General features: G+C 35.3%; 1 long non-coding RNA gene across 2 annotated transcripts in view; it reads right to left on the bottom strand.

The window, feature by feature from the left end:
• LOC132018777 (uncharacterized) overlaps nucleotides 1-23,248 on the bottom strand; it is a 160,574-nt gene that overhangs the window by 15,958 nt on the left and 121,368 nt on the right. For both annotated transcript variants that reach the window (XR_009404578.1, XR_009404579.1), the window contains exon 2: nucleotides 22,765-22,933. This is a non-coding gene — a long non-coding RNA (uncharacterized LOC132018777). The remainder of the gene's footprint in view (nucleotides 1-22,764; nucleotides 22,934-23,248) is intronic.

Here is a 23,248-nt window from a genome sequence, read left to right on the forward strand (position 1 = left end):
TATCAGCTAAAGAACCTGTTATTTTATTTTTGCTCAAGTCTTCTAAAGCAGTTAAGAATGGACTACTGGCCTATACTTACAATCAACTCCAATTGTTCAAGACCAGTCGTTGGTCAACTTCTACTCATCCTAATCCACAACTGGTGAGAGCTCTAGTAGTTGTGACATTACTAAATGTTTTCTGACTTACAACTTTACACCCGGCTCTTGTTGCCATACAGGCAGTGAGTGGCCCAGTACCAGAATCTCCTCTTTAAGATCTGTTTTCTAGGATATTTCTAGTACCCATGTTCTTAGACTTGGTATGACCTGACCAAAAACAGAGCTAAGACATTATCTTGTGTGCAGATGGTTCGTTTGGAAAGTGGTAAGAGGACACTAAATATGGAAACAAGGAGGTTGAAATGGGGAAAAGGGATCCAATACAGTGTGCATTATGGAGCTGATCACTGTGGAGGGCAACTGAGACTCAGCCAGTTGGGTCGCTCTGAGAAAATCCACAGAATAATCCTCAGCTTTGTGTTCCTGAGGCATAGCAGGAAGGGACAGTTACCTTCCTGATCCTTCTTCTGTTGCTCAGTATTTCTCCATGGGCTACTCAATCTCCATCACAACCAGTTGGTGCATGCATGATTTTAGTGATTTCCTATGTGGTTCCCTGCCACAACATCAGGGAGCCTTGGTACGGAAAGCAAGAAGTACAATTCAGGTGGGGTGATAAAATGCTGCTTGCCATATCAGTGCCTGTAATAAACATCAGTGAAGGGGATGAGAGATGATATCTGATCCATTATCAATGTTGTGTTTTATGTTTAATACACATTTATTTAAGGGTACGTATGCTAATCAAAAAATTAGAATATCCTTTTTTTCATGATCTGACAAGGATCTATATTTTCAGTTCCTCGTTTTAGTCTGAAGTATCACCAATTTGTATAAAGCAACTTTGTGTACGGGTGTGTGTATACATGTATGTAGGTCGGATGCTTTTTTGAAGTCAATAGTAACAGAACCACAAAATATTAAATCTTGAATCAAGCAAGTGTATTTATTCAACAAATGAATGAATTAGAGTTCATACAGGTTAAAAGGTTGCCATATAATCATGTATTCAATTAGTGTCTGGTCCAGGGACATGACATTGACCCTTTGGCTCCTCACACAGTCTTTTCTTCACTACTCCTTATCATTGTTTCTACTCAGGGTAGAATTGTATGATCACAGATAAGAACCTACTGACACTGTTTGAATGTCACTTACAAATAATAAAATGAGAATAGGTGAGTTTCTCAATAATATAATTCTTATTGAATTTACAGTGGCGATTTCTCTGGGGTACTTGCAAGGGGAATTTGGGGAATGGCAAATATATAAGAACAGCTGTTCCTACCAGAAAAAAAAAATTCAGAGAAACTATACTCATTTCATCTTAAAATTAAATATTTTTCTTCAAGTCTATATAAACTAAGTTTTCATGATTAGATGAATAATTCCAAGGTACCTTTTATTACTAAGCTAGACATGTTGTTAACATATTGGGATAATAATCACTTGACTTTATTTGTTTATGAACAAGAACTTATTAGAAATATGTATAATATCATTTTCTTTTTAATAATTGGTCATATAATTTTTATATTTGTATTTATCCTTTGTTACACTGATATGCACCCATTTCCCATGTTGTCTTAAGATTGAGTATTTGTTTTTCTTATCCCTGATTCTAATTGTTCTTTCCAAAACATAGACTGTTAGTATAGCTTAAGACAAAATTTGTTCCCAAATAAAGAATATATCTGGTCTTTGTCCTTCCTAACACAGAGCATCGAAAATGTCTGGAATTTTGGGATGATCAGAATTTTTTTCTTTTTTATAACAAGCTCCTTGTTATAATAATGGGGTAATGGGGTAACTCAGGGTGGGTCCCTAATAGTTTCAGAGAAAGAGTAGGCCATGCTGGAAAGACCAAACATTCATTAAAGTATTGGAACTTTCAGTTTCCCTGGAGAGGAAGGAGCAGGAGATTGAGTTCAATCATTTGGCCAAAATTTAATTAATCATGTCTATGTAATGAAATTCCAGATGCAAACTCTAAGCAGTGAGGTTTGTGAATATATCAATGACAGGGAGGGAGATGCACCCCAACTCCGTGGGGATAAAAGCTCCTGTGCTTGGGACTCTTTCCGACCTGCCTTATATGTCTTTTCCATTTGGCGAATCCTGAGCTGTCATAATATCTGTCATAATAAAACTGTAGTCAAAAGTATAGTGTTTTCAGTGGGTTTGTAACTCATTTTAGCAAATTATCTAGACTAAAGAAGGGGTTGCAGGAACCCACCAATTTTTATCAAAATCAAACAGAAGTTTGGGTCGCTTTGGGAAACCTAGAACTTGAGACTGGTATTTGAAGTTGAGAGAGACTTGTGAGACTAAAAAAAAGTTAGACTAACAATTATGTTTAGATCTTGGCAACATTATTGATATTCTCATATTAGAAAGTTGCCAAAAAATGTTCTTTGAAGTTATGAGGTAACAATATCAATTTTGTTATCAAAAGTGGGTTACGCTTTTTTGTTCCTGTGTCGTAATATTAAGCCCCATTAAATGCAGTAAAGGGTAAACATAATTTTGTAAATTAGTCAAAGATAAAAGTAAATGAGATCCACACAAATAGCTTATAAAGTACGTGTAGCACTTGGTATGCTTTTGCTTGAGGAAAAGAAGCCTAAACAGAGAAAAGTATGTATATGTGTGTTAGGAGGGCTTCCAACATTGCACTGAGGATGTTGATATAGAGAGCTTTTATCCTAATATAGCTGCAGAAAAATCTTGGCGGGGAGGGGGGTGGAACAACAAGAAATAAATAGCCAAAATTCCCTATTTGTATAAATGTTGCATCTGCAATATTTAAAAATGAACAAACTAGGGGCACCCAGCTGGCTCAGTCAGTAGAGCAAATGATCACTGGGTTTATGATTTCAACCCCCACATAGAGCTTACAAAAAATAAAAGGAAAGAAAAGAATGAACTAGAAAACAAATGATACCAGTTTATCACAAAAACCTGGGGAGAGGAAATTGCCATGTGCCAAAAATGAAGAGTGAACTCAAAGTCTAAGTAGAAAATAGGAGAGAACGGAATCATACTTAGATAACAGGTTTTGAGTATTTTGATTAATTTACTTATTTCTGTATTTATTTGAGAGAGAAAGGGCACAAGTATGGGGGCAGAGGGAGAGAAAGAATCCCAAGCAGGCTCCATGCCCAGCATGAACGCTACATGGGGCTGAATCTCATGACCTGAGCCAAAATCAAAAGTCAGAAGCTTAAAGGACTGGGATAAAGACCCTAATACCCAGGGGCCCTGGGTATTAAGCATTTTGAACACAGGTGGGAGTAGGGATGTTATCTTAGGTCTTCCTAGACTTAAACTCTGACTTAGAAGAATGCCCAGAGATTCAAAAGATTTCTTCACATGTGAAATAGTTACTCAAAATGTTTTTTTCAGAAACTTCAACTTGGAGTAAGGATAGGCTGCGTAACCCTTTCATGGGAAACAACTAAAAAGACTGTATACAATATTTTTAAAAAATATTTTTAATTAAAAGCTAAGTTGTAAAGCAGTCTGTCCAAGTTAGGGAGTCTTAACCTTGCTCACCCCAATTAATAAGATGGGGGCCTAAATGTCAATATCTCCAAGAAAAGGTGACCCTGAATTAATCATAAGAAGCCTTTGCTGAGTGGTAGATGGAACCTCAAAGCTTGAATTTTGATTAAGCTCATTCTAGATTGTTTGTACCAATGAAAGTCCATTAAAGTCTTCTCAGAAAGAAGATACTATCATTATGGGCCTCAAATTATTAATAAAACTAACTACCCAGTGGCAATGATCAGACACAGAAACATCACGAGAAACACGGGAAACCATCATAGACAAGACAGAACAGGGCCAATCACGAAGACTTCCCATATTGCAATTATCAGACACAGATCATAAAACATCTATTTGTACTAAGTGCAAAGAATTATTTTTAGGTTTTCATTCTTCTGATAGGAAGTAGATCAATGAAAGTGTTCAGCAGAAAACTCATGTAACAGAAAGGATGACTGAGAGAGTGGGAACAAGAAACTGGTTTGGGGGGAGTGGTCCATGAATGTAGAGGGCAAAATGAAGCCACAGAGAATTAACACCAGACACTGAAACCTGAAGCAGTTTGATGAGTGGATTTCAAAACTACTTGAGGTTAGGGGCGCCTGGGTGACTCTGTGGGTTAAAGCCTCTGCCTTCAGCTCAGATCATGATCCTGCAGTCAAGCCCTGCATCGGGCTCTCTGCTCAGCAGGGAGCCTGCTTCCCCCTACCTCCCCACCCCCCGCTTGCCTCTCTGACTATTTGTGATCTCTGTCAAATAAATAAATAAAAACTTTAAAAACAAAACAAAACAAAACAACTACTTGAGGCTGGTGACTCCTTTTATCCTTTCAGTTTTCTCCCTTTTAAACTGGAATGTGTATGACTATTTTGTTAAGCCTGGACCACCATTGTATATTGGGAGTGCTGGGGGCACATAACTCCATCTTTAGTTTCTTGGGTCAACAGATGAAGCAACTTTGGGAGTTTCCTTGGCACCTGATTTAGATGATGAGATTTTGGACTTTCAAGTTAATAATATTTAGATGAGATTTTGGACCTCGATAAACTGATACTAAACTGATAGTTGATACTGTTATGGGACAAGACCCTTATGAATTGTATCAGTCTGGGGTCTACTAGAGTAACAGAGCCATATATATATATGTATATACATATCTCCTACTGGCTCTGTTACTATATATGTGTATGTACATAATATCTATCTATATCTATATCTATATCTATATCTATATATCTATCTATCTACACTGGCTCTGTTATATATATGTGTATATATATATATACATGCATACACACATATTTAGATATATAGCTATTTACACATATATATAAATATAAACTGTAATATATACACACACATATATAATACTATATATATATTTCCTATATATTTACTCTATCTATATGTAGAGATCTATTAGAGATATATAAACATATATTTATTTAATATTATATATTTATTGTTTATATATTATTATGTTCACTATATATTATATATAGTATTATATATTACATTTTAAATATATTTTATATATGCACAGATATATGTATAAAACATGGATTTACCACATGGATAGGCAAGTACAAAATCCATATAGCAAGCTATTGGGAAGACTAGGCTAGAAACACAGATGCTGCCATCCACAAGTGGAATTTCTTCTTAGTTCTGTTCTTAAGATCTTTCAACTGATTGAACCATCCCACTCAGACTTTCAAAGACAATCTCCTTTACATAAAGTCAACTAGTTGTGAATGCTAATCATACCTATAAAATACCTTTACACTAAGAGTGTGCTAGAATACTGGTGACTCTAGCCTAGCCAAATTGACACATAAAAGTGGTGAAACTGTCGACTTCAGAAGGGAGTGATTGTGCATTTTAGAAAGAAGGAAGGTCAGAGACACACTTTGAAAGGCAGAATTTAAAAAATAACTCGAAATTCCAACCTACTGGTTATTTAAGCACAAATCTTGGTTGGCATAAAGAGAGTTTGCAGGTAAAACTGTAAGATCCAAGTCATTTGACCTTCAGTTTAGGAGATTATCCCAGCAGACCTGACTTAACAAGGCAAATCCTTTAGAATTAAAAAGTTTTCTCTGCTTGGTCAGAAAGATTTGAAACATATGAATATTTCAACATGTCTTTGCTGATTAGAAGGAGAAAGTCACATGCAAAGACTATTAAGAGAGCCTTTTAGAAGCTGGCAGCTGCCATTAAAAAAGCCAGTATTGAAACATTTGTTGATTTAGGGCACAAACACCATATTATAACTATGGACTATTAAGATAAGTTTTGCCTTCTCCTTGACTTTCCTGCCTCAGAAAAGCTCATAGCACCTCCATGAGCGGAGGAGAAGCAGAATGGACAATTAGGGAAAATGGAAAAGAACAGAGCACTCCCCTTTCCTTTCTCTGAGTTAGCAGAATCCACAGGTCAGATTTGAGTATTATTAGAGTTTTTTCAATTGGATAAGAAATTGAAGTCCAGATTATATTCCAGCTGCACATTTTAAAGCTAAAAATATCTGTTGTAGTGCTTGAAGATTTCTGGACAAGCTACAAGCTATACCCAAGACATAACCAGGCATGAGGAAGGGACACCTGATGGAATAGACTGGAAAGGCAGTTTCACAAGAAGCATGATCCTGTGAATGAATTTGCTGTGCTGCATCAATCCCACTAAATACAAGTAACTGTGGAGATGGAAAAAGGAATATTTCAAAACAGGTAGAACTAAAGCACCAGTACTCCCAGGTTACCATATTAACCCTCTTTTTCTTTCCTCAAATTTTTTCCACAATTCTGTAAATCATCTTTTTATTAAAATCTTCTCAATTACCCAGTGATAGTGGCTATTTATAGCCAGGAGCCTAACAGACATGTTCACAGAAGAAAGAAGGTGTAGATTACAATGATTATAAGATAATCTTTTAGACCAAAAGGATTATTATGGCTAGAGAAAATCACAAATAATAAATTTAACCATTCATTATAAGAAAATAAAAATGAAAACTTTTATGTGTCAAAAAGCATTGCTATAAAGCCAAAATTTTAAGAAATGCAAAAATAAAATTTAAAATCCAAAATAGCAGCAAGCTGTTTTAATACATTTCTTGCAGTGTCAAAGACATCTAATAGGAAATAAATATTAAGGAAACAGTACAACTAGCAAGCGTCATCTAATGAACATAGACAGTAACCAAGTCTAACTATGGAAAAACTTCATGTTATTTTGATATATTACTATGAAATATTTTGGATATCCTAAAACATATAAGAACTATTTTAAAATATAATGTATCTTGCACATTTGGGAGATAATTATAAGTTTATTGCTTCTAGCTTGTCTTGTTCCAGCTTTTGTTGGAGGTGACATCGTACCTTCCTCTGAAGTGGATGGTGGATTTGAAATCCAATATAAGAAAAAGAATGTCTTTATTAAGGGACAAATACTGAGCAGGTTTATTAGCAACTTGCTTTTAAACTTGGAGTCCCCAAGCTTAGAGTTCTCTAACAATTACACAGACCTACGATGTATGCGATATCCATTCTTGTTCACCTTCTCATCATGACTTGGGACTTGGGGTGCAAGAGGAAGTGATGTGCACATTTAGGTCTAGGGGTGATGACTGCTTCCTAATTTCGCTAGGCTCTGAGTGCCTAACTAGCTCTCCTTGTTTGCTCCCTTAATCCTGCCCACATAGCTGAAAATTGGATGTAAGGTTTTACTCTGAGCAAGATGAGAACTCACTGATGCGTTGAAAAGAGGTGACATGATCTGATATATTTTAAAGGAGTGTACTGGCCACTTTGTTGTGAATGGATCTATGGGGTGAAAGCATGAGATTAGGAACCAAATGAGAAAATTAGACTTTAACATACAGAGAAGTGGTGATGGTGACCAAGAGCCTATGGCCACACAGACTGAATTTGAAGCTTCTTCTTTTGGGGAATTCTCAGTTGGTTAGATTATTAGTGGAAGCTAGTGGGCTACAACAAAATATACAGCAGATCTTCCCTCCCTGAACTTTCTGCAGCCATGACATGACCATGTGGCTATGACTTGGCCAACTGAATCTGAACCTGTGACCAAAAGTGGAGCAATAGCTGAAGATCTGTCACAGAGGCCCATGAAACAGCAACAGCCATGCTTTACTACAGTGGTGGTAGTGTCCATGGTCAGTGTCATCCAGCCATGCGGACAGTCCATCCTCAAGTAAACGGTGCTATAATCTGCTTATACTGTTCAGTCTTCAGAATGCTGCTGGTTTTTGTCCATTTCAAGTTTGTAAATTTCTGTATTTTGCTTGCATACGAGAGGTATTCCCCCCACCCCCTTTCTTATACCCAGAATTTCAAAGACTTTGGAACCAAGACCACATTTCAACCCCTCCAGTTTTCAGAGATGTGGCTTTGGACAAATTGCAGATTCTCAAAAGTAAGGTCACTCAGATCTCTTGTGGGAATGAAATAAAATAAACAAAAGTGTTTATCTCAGAACCAGGAACACGAGAGTACGGTCTGAAGGTAGGTATTGGAACTTTCCTTGTTAATACTCTTTAAAAATAAGTTAACCAAGCATCAGGTTGGCTGTGACTTTTCCAAGAAATGTATTTTCTCAGGAGCTTTTGTAAATGTGAATGAAGATGAATATAAGGAGAATATTTAGATAACTTTTTTTTCTTTACTATATTATATACATAGAGGTGATTTTAAAACTTGGAGATTTCTTAAGAGTTATGTTGACTTTCCTGTCTGGGATAATATGGAAAAAATGAACCCTCAATCATGTTTCAGCATTTTAGGGTAGTAATGATGAGTTATGTCTTATTGACTATTTCCTTCTATGGCCGATTGTCCTAATGCTTCATGAGCTCAGCGGGAAGCAATCTCATTTTTCTCAAATTGTCCCACAATGTGTGAACCAAATTCTTTTCAAACAAAGTAGATTCTCAACCCTACAAAAGTTGCTCTCATCCTTCCCATTGAGAGATATTTCAAACAAGAGTAAACACAGACAATCTGAACTCTTTCCACTCCCTTTCAATGCTTCCAAATCTATTTTAATCAAATCTTTCATAATTATGTCTCAGAGAGCCTGGCTTAATTATGAATGCCTGATGAACCACAAAACTGAAAATAAATTCATGTTTTTCATGAATATGTCATTGGTAATAGGCTGTTTTCTACAGTGTCTAAGTTTGGACATTCAAGAGCACTGTATTAGTAAGTTTTTCATGATCCTTATGTCAAGAGACTTATAGTGGAAGAGCTTTATGTTCAGTTGGAAAACCCCTATGGGGGGAAGTCATTATGTCAAAGACATTTGAAAGTTTCCACAAAAAGAGCTCAAAATCAACTTCAAAATATTTTCAAGTTGCATTCAATAGTATATGCTGCTCACCAGTGCACTCTGCATTGCAAGGTATAAAAATTGTTAACCATTATTCACACTAGTGCAGGTAAAATTCATGTGGATAGCCATAAAAACAAAATTAGTGAGGACATATAAAATATTTTCTTTTATTTTTATACAAAATAGATTAGTTAATGAAATTGCAGATTTTTTTTTGAAGTGGTATGGAGTTTGTAAAAAATAATCCAAATAATGAAGTAAATTTAACAAGGTATGGAGATAACCATCACTTAAAAAATGAAGAGATCTCATTAGAAGGTATGTGTGAAATCACCAGTTGGGGGTGAGGGATGGAGGAGTGTTGACTATGCTTGCATTTGAGTGTCTATCTGTTCTATTTCTAGGTACACCATATTCTTCTCCAAGTATTTATGAGCTCCACTGGGAAACAATGAAATATAATTCTAGTTAGCTTATTTACTTTTTGACAGCCTTAAGAACTTTATTTGAAATTTCCATCATGCAACACCCATTATTTGATTAGGAATGCATTAGCTGAGCAAACATTTCTGTAAAAATAAATATAAATCTGATTATATTTGGTGGGTTTAAAAAAGCACTCAAATTCTTAGACTAAAACCTAATGTTTGGTTTTCTTTTTGTTTCTTTTTCTAGTATCAGTCCCCTAAGAACACTTGACTTGTATCTACGATTTATATTGATGGAGGAATTTCAATTCAATTCAGAAACCTCATAAATACCTCAGTGGAACAAGATATTTAATATTCTCCACACAGTTTTATTTTTACTTTATATAGAAAAATAAATTTGTTTCCCATTATCTGAAGGATATACCCTGGGCATATTTTTTTTCTGAGGTGATGATGGATTTATACTGACCCAGAAGCTTCAGATCATCTATATTTTTTTATATTAAAAGTATTTACTTCTTTTGTCTACAGTGTTTCAAGTAGTATATTAGTTGCTCATGGCACAAAGAATAAGACAAAGGTCTTGCCCTCAAGAATGTGAAAATATAGAGCAAGAAAAATAAATGTTAAAGGAAAAACAAAGCACAACAAAAAACCCTTAAGATTTAGTATGATATGTGCAAAATGCTATAGGAACACAGAGAGAAAAATAATTACAATTGTCTGAAGGTGGTGACATTAAGTATTATTTAATCTGAGTTTTGAATGATGAGTATGAATTTTCCAGAGTGTTAGCCAGAAAGAACAGATGATAGAGCATCATGCCTTTCAGGAAATTGAGCAATTTATTCTTGAGGATTAAGGGAAGAAATAGAGACACAAAAATAAACTCTTAAGATCATGTTAAAGAACTGGAACATAATATTTTGAGCAATTTTTCAATTACACTGAAAAATTTTGTACCCCTTAGAATGGGAATAGACCACAAAGAAACCGATTCAAGTGCTAAGAACGGGGCCCTCTACTAATGTAAGAAATCAGGTATTCCTGAACCAAAGGAATAGCACTGAAATTAGATAAATGGGAAGAGATGAGAAAGATGCTTAGATGATGATTTAGACTAGGTTTGTGAACTGAATCTATATGAGTGATGGTATTAAGAAAAAGAAATCCAAGTTTGCCTAGTGTTTGTTACCACAGTTTTATAGTGTATCCTGAAACTGTGATTGCGATACCTCTATCTTTGTTCTTTTTTCTCAAGATTGCTTTGACTATTCAGGATCTCTTGTGGGTCTCCTATAACTTTTAGCATTATTTGTACTAGTTCCATGAAAAATGCTTTTGGTATTTTGATACGGATTGCGTGAAATCTGTAGATTGCTTTGGGTAGTATAGATATTTTAACAATACCATGAACTTCAGTGTATATCTACTTTCAGCTGATAGATGTGAGAAGATGAAGAGAATTGGAGGCTGATGAAGGTGGTTTAGTCATACAAGTGGTGAATCATTGAGAAGATAAATGCCCACGAAATATGCTTGTAGGAGTTAAATAAGAAAGCCTGATTCTTATTGCCACACTGGATCTTTCCAGTTCTTAAAATATATTCTAATATCTTTGAAATACTACTGAAGGGTTGTTCCTAGAATTCCAAGGGATGTCAGTCTCCTTCATTACCAACCCTATCTCTAAAATAAGCCCATATTACTGGAGGCAACTGAGTGTACCTATTTCTCAGCAAAACAATAAAATCAAAAAGAAATTACACAAATTACCATTAATTTTGCTATCAAGAAATTATCAGTTTTCTTAGAAATTATGTATATCAATCTGATAGTCAAATATAGGTCTAGAGGATGAAGCTTTTAATGAGCAAGAAAGGATAGGGACAAACAATACACCAGATGTTCTTTCTGTTGGTAAATATCAGGTATCGTACAGATATATATCTTTATTTTGCCAGTCGAGGACTATTGATTAGAAAAAAAAAAAAATGATGGGGGGGCACCCATCTGGCTCAGTGAGTTCAGCAATCAGCTCCTGGTTTTGGCTCAGGTCATGATCTCAAGGTCAGGTCATCAGGCTCCATCATGAGCCCCAATTCAGCCTCCACATGCAGTGCCTAAGAGTGTGCTTAAGACTCTCTCTCCGTCCCCCCCATAATGCCCATAAAAAACAAAACAAAAATTGAAGAAATATTTAAAATGATGGCTATTTGGATGATCTATATATTCCTTGTATTAAAAATCTGAAATGTCTAAGTAACCTGTGCACTTGCAATATATTTTAAAAATGTGAAATAAGTTCAGAAATATTATACCGTCAGAGATTTTTATAATATGATTACCAGATTTTTTTAAAAGGTTAATTAGTTGTAGAATAAACATGCACAAATAGGATTTCAATAATAAAATTTAAAATGTGTTTCAGTAGGTACAGTATTGAACTTTTTGCTTATGGAAAAGATAATATGTTTTCAAACAGCCTACCAATGTTTACAAAAATAAAACAAAAAAAAAATCCCACAAAAAAACCAAAAAATATAATGCACCACAAAAGCAATCTTAAAATTACTAATAATGGGGCTATTAAATATAATATTAATCTGTTTACCATAATTTAATACAATTTAATCATAAGGTAATGTAAATTACCTGTCCCATGTAAAAATAACCTCAGTCCTTTAGAAATTTTTAGATCTTAGATTAATGGTCAATAATGAAACCACTTAAAATGACATAATCTCTGGGCGCCTGGGTGGCTCAGTGGGTTAAGCCGCTGCCTTCGGCTCAGGTCATGATCTCAGGGTCCTGGGATCGAGTCCCGCATTGGATTCTCTGCTCAGCAGGGAGCCTGCTTCCCTCTCTCTCTCTGCCTGCCTCTCCGTCTACTTGTGATTTCTCTCTGTCAAATAAATAAATAAAATCTTTTTAAAAAAAAAGATAAAAAAAAATGACATAATCTCTAATATAAAGCATATATGTTGTTTTTATTTTTTTAAAGATTTTATTTATTTATTTGGCAGACAGAGATCACAAGCAGGCAGAGGGGCAGGCAGAGAGAGAGAAGGAAGCAGGCTCCCCATTGAGCGGAGAGCCCGATGCGGGGCTCGATCCCAGGACCCTGAGATCATGACCTGAGCCAAAGGCAGCAGCTCAACCCACTGAGCCACCCAGGCACCCATAAAGCATATATGTTAAAGCCAAAGTCAGACACAGTAGAAAATACATAGGTATAAATGATATCATTATTAAATAAGGCAGCATTAAGCCAAATACCATTGACTCTGCCTTCAAAGTATATCCAAAACCCAGTAAGTTCTCACCATAGCTTACAACCTCTGTACCACCTTTGTCCAAAGCACCATGACACACATGTGGATTATTAAAATAATCCCCCTAATTAGTGTTTCTGCTTTCATTTTTTCTAGGCTAGAACTATTTACAACACACACGAGAATGATCCTGTTATATTGTCAGTCAGATCATGTCACTCATCTGCCTAAAATTCTTTGATAGTTTTCCAACTTATTCAAGTCAAAATCAAAATCTTCATAATGGCTTAAAGGATCCTGGGTTCCTGGATGACTCAGAGGATTAAGTTTATGTATTTGGCTCTGTTCCCGATCCCAGTATGGTGGGATAGAAGCTGGCATCGACTCCCTGCTGACTGGGGAGTCTGCTTCTCCTACTGCCAATCCCCCCTGTTTCAGTTTCACTGGGACCTTTCTGTCTCATGTCAAAGGTGTGATCAAGGTATTGCCAAGAGCTATACTCCCACTTCACGTCTTGACCTGGATCTGCTCTCAAGAAACCATTGTTTCTTGCAACCAGTTGGACCAAGGACTCTGGCATCTTGCCACCTGTTGATCAGGTGTTACCCTCATTTTATAGCTTGTTTTGAACTCAATTTCTTGTTATGTGGGTGCCCCTCATCTGCTTGCTTTATCAAAACCAGCAAGACAAGGTATCCTAGCAAGACCAATAGTCCAATCTTACATAAAATAATCATATTCTGTTGGTTGGAAGCAATTACATAAGGTTTTGATTACCCAGAGGCAAAAATAATTACAGGCCATCTTAAAGTATGTCCTTTACAGATGCAATTAACCAACTGATCTAATTGACATGAGAACGCTTCACCCAATGACAACAGAGTACACAAGGAATGTTTGTCAAAATTGACCACATATTGGATCATAAAGCAAACCTCAAAAAATTTCAGAAGTTTTGAGACATTCAAAGTACATTATTTGACCACAGTGAAATTAAGTTAGAAATCAATAAGAGAGAGAAAACTAGAAATTCCCCCCAACTGCTTGGAAATTAAACAATGCACTTCTAAGTAATGCCTGGATTTTTAAAAAATGAATAGAAATTAGAAAATATTTTAAATAAATGACATGGAAAATAAAATATCAAACCTTGGGGAATGCAGCTAACAATGTTTAGAAGGAAATTTATAGCCTTAAATTCATATTGTAAGAAAGAAGAACAGTTAAAAATAAATGGTGCAATTTTTCTTCTCAAGCAGAAAGAAAAGAACACATACTAAACCCACAGATAGCAGAAGTAAGATAATAAAATAATAAAATTTAAAATTAATATTCAATAGAGAAGGTCAAAAAATTGATTATCAACTTCTTTAGTCATCAAGAGAATACAACACATATGCACACATAGGCACTGCCACACAGAATGACTAACATTAAAATGACAAATAATACACTGTTGATAAGAGTGGAAATTTTTACGAGCACAATGGATCATTCGTTGAAGGCGTTTACTAAAGTTGAGCATATGCGTATGCTATGACCCAGCAATTCTAGTCCTAAGTATATAGTGCACGACAATATATACATATGTCTTCTAAAAGACATATACAAGCATCGTTTAACAGAACTCTTGAAATAGTCAAAAATCCCAACAGCCTAAATGCCTTTCAACATTTGAGAAATAAATTATTGCCATGGTCTAAATGCATGTGTGCCCCCTGAATTCACAGGTTGGAATCCTAACTATCACAGTGTGATAGTTTTAAAAGGTGTGGCCTTTGGAAGATGACGAGGTCATGAGGCTCATCCTCATGAAAGAAGTCCCACAGAGTTCCTGAGCCCCTTCTATCACCTGCAATAGGACCATGTTGGGACCCGATCTTTGACTTTCACTCACCCAAACTGCAGGAAATAAATTTCTGTTTCTATAAGTCACCCAGTTCCTGGTATTTGGCTATAGTAGCCTGAGCAGATGAAGGTAATTTTGATATAATAGCAGGCTTTTACAGCAATGCATGAAGAAAAGACTGAGGTGACATGGAATGACATAGATGAATTTCAGAAACATAATGGTAAACAAACAAAGCTACATACTCAAAGAATACAAAGTTTATATAACTTTTAAAAATATGCATAATTTTATAACATTTAATAAGCATTAAAAATGACTATATTTACTTAAAATTTAAAAACAGGCATATTTAATGTATTCTCATGACATTGTCATTGGGGAGAAAGTGATGGTGACTGGAAGCTATTTATGGAACAGTTTCTTGCTTTGGGTAGTATTTACAAAGGTAAACTTTATTCATTTAATATAAATTCATTGATCTGTATACATGTCATGCTTGAATTTCCCTATTTATGTAATACTTCAATTTAATTTAAAAATTTTTGCATACATAAAAAGGTTTTAAAAATCCTTATTGTGTAAACAGACTAATTAAACAGCTAATTCTGCAAAAAGTTTGCAGGTCAAAACATGATATATTCTATTTTAGTCTTTTTTAAAAATTTTATTTATTTATTTGACAGAGAGAGAGATCACAAGTAGGCAGAGAGGCAGGCAGAGAGAGAGAAGGGGAAGCAGGCTCCCCGCTGAGCAGAGAGCCCGATGCAGGGCTCGATCCCAGGACCCTGAGATCATGACCTGAGCCTAAGTCAGAGGCTTAACCCACTGAGCAACCCAGGCGCCCCTATTATATTCATTTAATTGTTACAGAACTAACTCTAATTTATCATAAAAAATCCAAGGTTATGGGAAATAGACAAAAATATGAATAACTTCTTCATAGAAGAAAATACAGGTGTTGTTAAACTTTTTAAAAAAGATTTATTTAAGAGGTGCATGGGTGGCTCAGTGGGTTAGAAGATTTATTTATTTATTTTAAAGTGAGGGAGCAGAGAGAAAGGCAGTAAGAATCTTCAGAAGACTCCATGCTGAGTATGCAGCCCAACTAGGGTCTCATACAAATGACCACAACTGAGCCAAAACAAAAAGTTGGATGTTCAACACCACCTAGGTGCCCTGGTTGTTACACATTTTAATGGATATTCTACTTAATTTATAATAAAAAGGCAGTAGGATGTCATTTGTCAAATCTCATTTTGTCAATTTTTAAAAGGTTTGGTAACATGTTGTGTTGGGAAGAGTCTAGAGAAACAAACTCTCAAACAGTGTAGTCAGTACACTGCATTAAGGTACTTCTATAAATAGCTATGACAACAATAAATGCATGTAAAGAATATGTATTCCAGATATATATTCTCTCCAGAGGATATGTATTCTCTAGAGAATCCTGACTAATAAGACTGAATAATGGATACATTATTAAATCAATTACTCTTCTGTCATTTTAATGACATGAACTAACTCAGGATGGGGAGATGAAAGATGAGGGTGGAAATTCACACACACACACACACACACACACACACATAATCTATATGATATCCATATATGTTGTGCAATATCTATATGATATTGCAATCCAGGTTTTTGTATGTTGAGTACGATAGGATTGTCATACATAATTAGCAATTAGTTCTATAGCAATAAAGAAGGAGATGTTGCCAAAGGGGGCTTGTCACAAAAGGACATGAGACCTGAAATACATAATTCATTGACAATAAAAACTGGATACTGAGAAGAGTATGAAATATAATTCATGGTAAGGAAAACAATGAAGAGAAAAATGCAAACATGGGACTAAGAAACCGAATCCCAGGGGTGTTGTAACCTGCTGGTTTGCTCTCAAGAACGTTTCTTTGAAGGGAAGAGTGGGGAGGAATAGTGAGGTGGTCAGTCAAGATCAGATGACGGAGGCCTGAGGCCTTGACTTAGAGTTAGGTTTTGTTTTTCAGTTCTACTTTTGGGATAAAAATGGTTGCTATTAAAATTTAAAACCCTGGGGTGCCTGGGTGGCTCAGTGGATAGAAACCTCTGCCTTCAGCTCAGGTCATGATCTCAGGGTCCTGGGATCAAGCCCCACATCAGGCTCTCTGCTCAGCAGGGAACCTGCCTCCCCCCACCCCCCGCCTCTCTGCCTACTTGTGATCTCGGTCTGTCAAATAAATAAATAAAAATATTTAATTAAAAAAAAATTAAAACCCTTCAGGATTCATGTCACCAGAGATAAAGAGCTCCATAGCCTTGTTTTGCAAAGGATTAACTAATTGGGGTGGTAGAAGTGAATGCCAGTAGAGGACAGCTCACCTATTTAATAGAACAGGTATTTTGTAGTTTCTGTTCTTGTTTTGGTTGCAAAATCTTACATGATTTGGGTGGTCTACCATAAACCTATTTTCCCCACAAGCCCTATTAATTCTAGCACACCATATTGCACAACACAAGGCATTCCTGTGGAATCACAGCAGATACATCTGCATATCATATATGCATTATATCCTCTTTTGAAAATTTGAAAAAAAAATATAAATTCTAAAATTGTCTTGCCTTTAGGATACTCCATTAAAAAAAGTTCATGTGAATAAGGCATATGCACAAAATTTCTAGATGTCACAAAACAGGGTAGAGCAGTGAATTCATTTGATGATAAAACTGGGCTCTGACAAATTCTCAGCAGGCTTGAGCAATGAACTAAATCTAACAAGATGAGGGTCAACAGAGGAACATATAGTATTCTCCATTCGAGGTAAAGAGGTCAACTGAAAGAGTAGGTATTTAGCAATAGCATATGCTCAAAGGCTTTATGCCTTTAGTGACCAGAACTATAATCTGCAAACTGAAAGATTCTTGACAACTTCACAGGTTCCTAGGATTCCTTTCTTTCCATGTTTCTGTGGTTTTGTCATTCACATACATGTGAAAGAACTATTCTACATGTAGAAGTTTTTTGGTTGGTTGTTTTTGTTTTGTTTTGTGCATCATTCATTCTAAAATATTTAGCAAAGCCTTCACATAGAGAAATATCCAAATAAATAATGATCCTTTTAAATTTTTTTCCCTAGAGAATACCTCAAAGCTTTAGAAATTATACATTTATTTAAAGTCTATTTTAAGTAAGTATTCTGGGGAGATTATTTTTTAATTTACTCATGTCATCATAGTATACGCAAATATGGGACTGTTTAGGTATACACTCATACTGGCCATTTAATTTTGTTATGATTTGGGGGGGATAATTATAATTGAGATCACATATTCATGTAAATAATTATGTGAAATAAATATAAGTGGTGTGCGAAATACTGTTCCAGCTCTGTTCATCTCCTCTTCTCATGCTGACAGGGGTTTCATTATTCTCAAGTCTAGACTAGTGTTTGGCAAATGTCAGCTCCCATCAGAATCTCCTCAGGACTTTTCTACAAGGCAGACTCCTGGGCTCCACCATCAAGACATTCTGATTCAGTAGGTCTGGGAAGGGACCTGAGAATTTATATATATTTTTTCTTTTAAGATTGATTTATTTATTTGAGAAAGAAAGACAGTATGAGTGGGAGGGACAGAGGGAGAGGAAGAGAAAAAATCTAAAGCAGACTACTGCCCACTCCCCCCACGTTGAGCATGGAGCTTGCCATAAGGCTCCATCACATGACCCTGAGATCATGACCTGAGCTGAAATCAAGAGGACAATTCACTGACTAAGCCACCCAGAAATAATTTTCATTTCTAACAGGTGCTACTGATTCTATCAGTTAGTGGGTCACACTTTGAGTAGCAAAGGCTCTAAATGTCTTTCAGTCATTGTCTTATGGGGTCGTGCTTCCTCTTTCTATTGCAAAGGAGCCTTTCTCTGTTAATGTGACAACCAGTGGTAATGAACATTAACTATATTCAAGGCTTACTCATCTCAGGAAATATGTAATCATCTAACAGAGGTCTTGAGATGCTTTAATTCAAAAAAGGCAATCAATGGTGAAAATTCCCTACATTACAGAGGATATATAGTTAGTGCATGAGGCTTTCGGTGTCTCCAACAGCAGCCACTGCTAAATCTCGGCTAAATCAGTATGTGAGCAGTTTTTCCCCATTTTGAAGGCTAATAAAGATGAAGACATACTTATAGATAAATCAGAGCAGATATATATATATATATATGTATATATATATATATATATATATACACTTTCTACCCAACTGCAAATGATTGAGCTTTCCCAGAACCTCATGTATCAGGATGTGTAACAGATGTCAACTGAACTGACAGGGTTTAAGATGATGTTCCTGAATTAAAGGGCAGATGCCAGTTTCAAGTGACATGTTTTCTGTAACCTACTGTCTCTCTTTGTTTATCCTTCAGATACAATCTGTAAAGAAACTGTTCATCTATTATTTTGGGGTAGGGTGTAGAAATATAGTTCTATCTCAAATTTAGTTTGTCATTTGCCTTCTTGAAAGGAGATATTATTTATGTTTATAGTAAAGTATTTGAAATGTCATTTAATAGGAAAACAAATGGCAGTAGGATTCTCATGAGTAAAAAAAAAGAAAAAAGAAGGCGTTGGAACTTTCAGTCAGACATTTTTATCTTACCACACTTTAAGCTACATATTTTTATTCTAATTGTAAAAATTATCTCTCTTGATATATCTTTTCCATTAGTTTTTCAAAGAGAATTCATCAGCCGGGTTAATGATGACACAAAATTTTAATATATGCATTAAACATTTAAGTTTTAATATGTTAACATGTCATAAAATGTGAATAATAACAATGTTTTATATATGAAGTGAAAACATATTTTATGTTAGAAATAGTTATAATGCCTGGAAAGTGACTTATATCCATAACAATTTCATTTAAATATTGCTTTTGCTCCCCATCTATCTTAGATGCAATTTTATAGTCCTTTTAAAAAATTCATTTCAGTGTGACCTCTTGGAGGCTGCAACTTAGTGCCTCTAGCCTACATATCCAATTGCACTTGTACTTGCTCCTATTCAATTACCTTTTAACATGCAGAGAGCAGCTAGCATCCAGGTTTGAACTGCATTTACCACTCTGAAAGTTTCCAAGAATTACAACTTGGTTCAATTCCACGGCAATAAGAAAGAAGGGCAAAAAGGAATCTATCAGCCTACCCAGATATTAGATCCCATGTATAGTTTTACACATCCTGAGTCTGAGCTCTTACCTGGCCCTAGAATGGACTTTAGAAATATTCTGAAAAGCATAGAAATACATTCTTACAAGGTCTCTTGAAGAATCTTCATGGTTCTCAATGGGGAAGCAAAGGAAGAGTTGCCCAAGGGAGGAAGGAACTATAACATCACAGAATAGAACCAGACACTGCACCATCTTTCAAAGATTACACTAAGCATCAGTTATTACATCTGTAAAAATGGATTGTAATTCTGTCTTGCCAAGTGAGGAAATATATCAGTACAATGTTTTTAAAGATCCCAAATTTAAAAAAAAAAAAAGAAAGAAAAGAAATCCAGGCATTTGTACTATAAGGAACCTATCATGAGCCTAATAGATTAGGAGTTTTGACATTCATGTATTCTCTAGGTTAGGATTTCACATCCAGTATTTTGCTGATGCCTCTAAAACCTTGGCAGAAAACTAACTTTGTGTGTGTGTGTGTGTGTGTGTGTGTGTGTGTGTGTGTACTATAAACTCATCCCAGTAGAGATGGGTCAACATCTAACCGCTGCCTTGCCATGTTGCCTTTCAATGAGGGGAAAAAAAAAATTCATGAAATTTATTCATGAAAACGCAGACCAACAGAACTCTGCCAGAATATATTAAGTTTGAAATTTATTAGATTATAAAAAACTCAACCAACTACAAAATTCCCTTGACAGATTGCTTTTGGCATTGGCTATAAGCATGGCAGAGAGTTTCTTCCTACTATGTCTATTTTAAACTATGAAGATGGGATCTTGGGCAAATAGATTGCATTCTTAAAGACTTGTTACGAATATATCAAGTCTTATCAAAATTCTGAAATAAAGAATAATCCATCCTCCCCCATCAAAATTCATAAACTTCCAAAAGAATCAGATAAACTTGATCAGTAATGTTCCATGGTTGCGAAGGATTGTTGCATTTTCTCTCATGGAGTGGTTTGAACTGTTTTAGAGGATAAAATCTTTAGCCAAAGAAATGATTTCCTAATCATAGATTTCCAGATTTCAGTGACAAGATGTGTGAAGATAGAATCTTAATATGAACCACGTTCTGATGTTGTTAGCAACTACTTACTTCAACTCTGTGTAATGCAGTTCCTCTGGAGACAGTTTACTCATGTTCCTTCTCTGTAGCTGTGGCTACTTTGAGCTGAGCAGTGATTAGATAGATAGATGCGTGATGGCAATTCATAGATTCAGTTTGGAAGCCCTGGTATTGCTACCAGGCTATGTTAAGGTGTCTTCCCCTAAGAATGCAAGAGTGTTACCCATAGATCTTCTCACCTCATTCAACCACTCTCACGAATTTACCAGATTCTCTTTTTGTAAATATCCTGTCTTTTGGCATAGTTCCCTCACTGACTATATCTCAGTAATTTTACTTGAATCACTATAGAGAGGATATACAACAAGCCTACAGAATATGCCTGCTCCTGCTTGATTTAACCATAAGCCTGAATGTACTCTTTGCTTATAATTGGAAGTGAAGCTATTCCACAAATACCTTGACTGTTTGTGTCCAGCTCTTCTTTCTTACCCTGTACTGCTGCACTCAGGGTCTTCTACCTGTGATGATGGTGCATTCAAGAAAGAGGATGTGAAAGATGTGAGACCTGAGAATATTCTTTTTTTCCAAAATATTTTGTAATCCTTGGCTAAAATTAATCATTGTGTTTTATAATGAGAATAAAAATGTTATTGAAATACCTCATCAGACTTCTTTAGAACATAAAATATCTATTAAAAACAGTAATGTACTTCAACCATCTAAAACTTGATGAATAAAAACACATGGGTTAAAGTTTCCTTAAAATTGTACTATGATTTCAAAACTAAGTAAAAATTAAGTTTGGGAAACATTTATTTGGGAAAATATCAAACCAAAGTTGGACTGATTACTCCAGATACCAACAAATTCTAAAATAAAATAAGGAAGTTTAACGATATACATTACCTTTACTCCATTTTACATACTTACTCAGAGACACCAATAAGCTAAAGCATGCATATCCCTGTCCCCATATTACAGCAGAGGATAGTAAAAGAACTTAAAATAGCATCATTTCCAATGAATACAAATAAAATTAAATTATTTTTTATGATTTTAGTCTATAAACACTTTACATCATCCCAAATGGAATATCTCTCATCAATCTATAATTTACTAGTACTTTTTACACTTACGTGCTACTTATCATTCATTGTCCAGTATTTGCTGATTTTGTCACATGCAGTGACATTTCATTGTATCATTACTAGCTCCTGTACAGCAGGGCACACATCCTACACATGTTGTGCCTGTTCCCACACATAGTATGTATCAGGTACACAGTACACCTATAAGGTCAAGATGTATTTTTTTAAGATGTATTTTCCAAAAATAGATTTCTTTAGTGAAACTTTAGAGAATTTTAATTATACAATAAAATAAAGATAAATTTTACCGATTTAAATCTAACATTTAAATATTGTATAGAACATTTACATCTAAGATTCACCAAAATATCTTTATTTACTTTAATTATTTCATGTTAATAAAACCTTATTCTGTACTTTATTTGATAGAGAAAACATAACCGACCATTTGAAACTTTAAAACTAAAATATTTTCCAGCCTTTGTTCTAGGCTGAATCAATGTCAGACTTTGTGAATATCTTGTCTAGAATTTTTTAACTCAGATATTGGTTTTGTGCCACCAACTTTATTTAAAGTCTGAGACAATTCATCTCAAGATATTAGCATTCTGTTTTCAGGAGAGCATAGGAAATGAAAGAGAGAGAGGGAAAGAGACAAAGAATTAGGGGGAGGATGAGGAGGAAAACAAGAGGAGAAGGGAGAGGAAGAGGGAAGAAAGGAATGGAAGAAGGGAGGGAAGAAGGGAGACTGGGAAAGAGAATGCAAAGGAGGGAAGGTTGGAGGGAAGAAAGGGAACGGTCGAGAGGTGCCTGGGTACCTTTTAGTAAGTTAAGCTTCCAGCTCTTGATTTTTGCTCAGGTTGTGAGGTCAAGGCCAGTGTCAGGCTCTGCACTCAGTGGGGAGTCTGCTGGAGATTCTTTCTTTCCCTCTGCCCCTCGCCTTGCTTATGTGCATGCTCTCTCTCTTTCTCTCTTAAATAAATAAATCTGAAAAAAAAATACAGAGGGAGACGAATGATTTTTGTCTTTTTATTGGGAGCTGAAAACCCCTGGTTTTAAACTTTTCTTAATATAAATAATTATAATTATTGATTAATATAAATTAATATTAATATAACCAATAATTAATATAAATCCTTCTTAAAAATAGAAGGATTCTCTTTTTACCTGCTCCTATTTTGGTAATGGTAACTGGGGGGAAGTGTGACAATTCAATGTTCTTTGATTGTTCACTCATTTCTTTGCTTCACTAAAGACTATTGGGTATTTACCCTAAAGATACAAATGTAGTGATCCAAAGGG

Source organism: Mustela nigripes, chromosome 5, assembly GCF_022355385.1.
Source record: "Mustela nigripes isolate SB6536 chromosome 5, MUSNIG.SB6536, whole genome shotgun sequence".
Lineage (NCBI taxonomy): Eukaryota > Metazoa > Chordata > Mammalia > Carnivora > Mustelidae > Mustela > Mustela nigripes.